Source organism: Lolium perenne, chromosome 6 (assembly GCF_019359855.2).
Source record: "Lolium perenne isolate Kyuss_39 chromosome 6, Kyuss_2.0, whole genome shotgun sequence".
Lineage (NCBI taxonomy): Eukaryota > Viridiplantae > Streptophyta > Magnoliopsida > Poales > Poaceae > Lolium > Lolium perenne.
In genome coordinates, this window is record NC_067249.2 from 185,718,603 (window position 1) to 185,723,050 (window position 4,448).

The window sequence follows — 4,448 nt, forward strand, 5'->3', positions numbered from 1 at the left end:
ACTAGGAGTGGACCTGGCAGCCAGCGAGGGGATGGCCTTTCTCCCTCATGCTCCTTAGATTCTCACCCTAGTTGCTTCTATGTTTTATTGTTGGCTAAGATGTATGCCGCAGCATGTAATCGTTAAACCTTGTTCCGAACCTACGGGCTTTATTAATTTAAAGTCAGGCACTATGCTGCCTTTTATCTAAAAAAAAGATAGGTTTACATCCAAACTTAGTGGCCAGACGCAAACTAAGCAAGTTGTTCGCAGGGACGTAAGAGCATCTCCAGAAGACCTCCCATCTAACTTCCATCCACATAATAACCGCCGATTTCCGGTTTGGAGGGGAAAAAGGGATCATTCAGAAACCGCATCGGACCTCCATATCAAAAAAATTGGGCTATCCCGATTCACGCCGCGGAAACCCCAACTTCTTGGGTTGGAGAGGGTGTGCGAGCGCGACCCCCCTTTCCCCCCTTTGGCGCGAAGGACGTTTCATCCGTTCCTCTTTACTCTTCCTCCCACCAACCGCCGCCGCCGCCGCGCGCCGCCGCAGAATCCGGCCTATCACAGTCACCCCCTCCGATTCCGACAGGCAGGAGCACGCACGCCGCCCCGCCGTGTCTGTTCCGCCCACCGGCGCACGCGAATCCCCGACTAATCGGCCGGAATCTTCACCACCACGAACACCTCACCGTCGGCCGATATGTCTTCTTCCCCAAGCTCCTCATAGCCGCGGATCCACCGCCGGCGTTCTCATGATTCCCCGCGGTTGTTGCGCCTTGCAGATGGATCCATGTGCATTGTTTTTGTTGGAGGATTCATCCTCCTCCGACGACTCCGATTTGGACGAGCTGCTCGATGACGACTTGGAGCAGACAACGGTGATACTCGCGGTGGCGGTCACGGACGTGCGGCCGAAGAAGCAGAAGGGGTAAATGTGACGCCCCCAAACCGGTACCATGAGGATTCCAGCGATCCGCCGAAATCCGCATGATATCGATTCAGAGACGCCCTCCGACACGACGTGCGCGACGAATCACACACGTGATGCCAGAGGAATTAACACGAGCGGTAACATTACAACAGGATTACAATAGAGCCCACAAGATACATATATTACAACAACGACTCCAACGAGTCAACATACAAATATACAATACAAAGATCCAAATCATACAGAAGATCGAATACGTCCGAGTACGAACAAGATACAAATTGGACTAAGAGTCCTGCAGATAACCAGTGGCGTCCATAACCCTGCCCAGGCCAAGCCGGAAGGGTAACCTTGCTAACGTCGTCATCTTGTACCTATCGAAGTCGGACCATTGGTTGCTGACAAAAGGGAGGAAACAAAAAAGAAAGAGAAAAGGCGAGGGTAAGTACCAAGGAACGAACTCCGGCACGTACTTAGCGAGACTAGAAATGGCCATGCTCGCCGGGCGAATATATCACATGGGGCTATATTGTAGGTTTAGCGGCAGCAAAACTATAACCAATAGAGACACGCTACAACATATGTCTAATCAGAGAATATAAGAGAGCGCACAAGGTAACAGATAAATACTACACAAACATAACCCTGCCAAATACACATATCCCCTCCGACAATTGCGAATAGGCAATGTAAAAGGCACTCAACGGTAGACAAGTTTTATTAGGTATCGGTTGTAGTAATGCTATATTACTACGCAAGTTATTAACAAATTATTAGCAACAAGATAACGGTGTAAGTTGTTCTATGATCAAGCTATACAATTCCAAGTCGTTCATAACCGCGGACACGGCTTATCGATAAGATGTACACCCTGCAGGGGTTGCCAAAATGTAACCATACGCATGCTCGACCCGCTTCTTAAAGGCGATGTCTCACAACAAGACCGTTCCCAGTTCAACAAGAAAGTCTAGGGGGCACCCAACTAAGCTACCTGTGATGAAGTTCGACCGTACTCCGAGACGGACCCAGAGGTTGCGTAGGCGTATAGGCGGGCACTAACGACCAAGCACTAGATAAGTCATCTAGTAATTATGCAGTGCAGTACATAATATAAACACCTGAAGGCAACAGGAAGTAAACACCCGAAGGCAACAGGAAGTAAACACCCGAAGGCAACAGTATATAATATGCATGCACCAAATAAAACCAAGGTTGTGGCCCCCTTTTCAACTGACTTGAGAAAAGGTAATGGGTGAGGGGGGTCCCAATAATCGTCCCCACGCATGGGTAGAGCGCTCAATCTCGGAACAGATAACAAGAACTCGGGTCCTAGGGGACATTAGCGAGTCAAAGTTCTGATGCTTTCGCAAAGGGGCTCACAGATGTCTCTGCTTACAATTTTAGTTGTTAACAATTAAATAAAGCATGTGTATCTCCAACAACTGATGTAGCATGTGATAACCTCCCAACAACCCAACATATCCCGATAACAGATCGAGATAAACAACAGATACTAAACACGCCTACGACTCGCAAGGCTCAAACATCAAGGAACGGCTATGGGTAAGGAATGATACATATAGGATTTTTATGGTAAACAAGTGGAATAGGACACGTGACTCGATAAAGAAGCGCAACCTATGTTTAGAAGTGCGAGGGAGAGCAAAATATAAAATAGGTGAAGAGGGAGGGCTCGCCTGTGAAAAGCTGCAGAAGAACTTGTCGAAGAACTCGTCGTATCTCACATCACCACTTCGTGATCTTATCCATGAAGAAGCAAATGCTGGAACACACAACGGATGCAAATCTTACAACTACGGAGAAGAATCAGCATGATCATGATATGATATGCATGACATGGCAACGATGATGCGGTGCAACTTATCTAAATTAATCGGAGTCGGAACCCGGACAAACAGTTAGGGTTGGAGTTGCATTTACTATCATCAAAGTTAAGGGTGGATTAGCATAGCAGTAGCATGGCAAGGGTGATCTACTTCAGATTTAAGCAGAGTGGGGAAACCCTAGTTGGTGTCCGAAATACTCCGCATATATGTAAGGTGGAATGGTGAAACTATCAACGCGCGACATGATGCAAGATGCAAACAGATGAATGGTTGGCATATTCATGATCCTTGCATTTTTCTGATCAAAATTGATATATAACACTTTTAATTGGGAGTTACCAATTAAAATTTATTAACATATTAGTTTTTATCATTTTAAAATAGATTTTAGGTTTTATTTAAATTGGAAAAGGACTTGAAAACATAAACAGAACGGGAGGAGGACCCCGGGTTGGTTTGATAAAGGGCCAGGGGTTTTGATGAAAACAGACATGCCCAGGGACCGCGGTTTGATGCTGACAAAGAACTAGGGGGCTTTTTGCAAAAGGTTCTAGATTGGATCTGGAAAAAACTTTTCTCACCGGGAGGCTGCTAGCCCGCGAGGATGACAGATGGGCCCGCTGGCCACGCGGCTGCTAGCGTGGCGAAGTGTGCTCGATGCGGGGATGTCGTGCGCGGCGAGGAGGAGGCGGTGACCACCGCGGGGTGGCATGGCGCGCGCCGGCGAGTGGAGGCGTCCCGGCAAGCACGAGTGGACGCCTCGGCTGTGCCTCGGTGGCGCGGATCGGAAGGAGGCGGCGGCGTCATCGAGGGACCACCGGAGCAGCACCGATGACGACGACATGCGGAGGAGCGGCCGGCAACACGGTGAAAGATCAAGATAGGAAGAAACAGAAGGGAAGAGTGTGTCCAGGGGGGTCGTGGGCTCACCCTGGAGCTCAACGCGTCGACGGCGAGGACAGAGGAGGAGGGTGGTCGCCGAAATTGACGAAATCACCCGTCGGTGCTTGATGTCTACGCACCCTCCTTTTCCTGTAGACAGTTGATGCGTGTAGTTGACACGTCCGTTGGGAACCCCAAGAGGAAGGTGTGATGCGCACAGTGGCAAGTTTCCCTCAGTAAGAAACCAAGGTTTAATCGAACCAGTAGGAGTCAAGAAGCACGTTGAAGGTTGATGGCAGCGGGATGTAGTGCGGCGCAACACCAGAGATTCCGGTGCCAACGTGGAACCTGCACAACACAACCAAAGTACTTTGCCCCAACGAAACAGTGAGGTTGTCAATCTCACCGGCTTGCTGTAACAAAGGATTAACCGTATTGTGTGGAAGATGATTGTTTGCAGAAAACAGTAGAACAAGTATTGCAGTAGATTGTATTTCAGTATAGAGAATTGGACCGGGGTCCACAGTTCACTAGAGGTGTCTCTCCCATAAGATAAACAGCATGTTGGGTGAACAAATTACAGTTGGGCAATTGACAAATAAAGAGGGCATGACCATACACATACATATTATGATGAGTATAGTGAGATTTAATTGGGCATTACGACAAAGTACATAGACCGCTATCCAGCATGCATCTATGCCTAAAAATTCCACCTTCAGGTTATCATCCGAACCCCCTCCAGTATTAAGTTGCTAACAACAGACAATTGCATCAAGTATTGCGCGTAATGTAATCAG

At 48.3% G+C, this 4,448-nt stretch overlaps 1 long non-coding RNA gene across 1 annotated transcript; it reads right to left on the minus strand.

Annotated features, from left to right (window-relative positions):
• Window positions 1-1,081: 1,081 nt before the first annotated feature.
• On the minus strand, window positions 1,082-2,707 carry LOC139832111 (uncharacterized). The gene is made up of 2 exons (XR_011746696.1): window positions 2,617-2,707; window positions 1,082-1,293 (listed from the first exon to the last, which is right to left on the minus strand). It is a non-coding gene; the product is annotated as an uncharacterized lncRNA (long non-coding RNA).
• Between the last annotated feature and the right edge of the window lie 1,741 nt (window positions 2,708-4,448).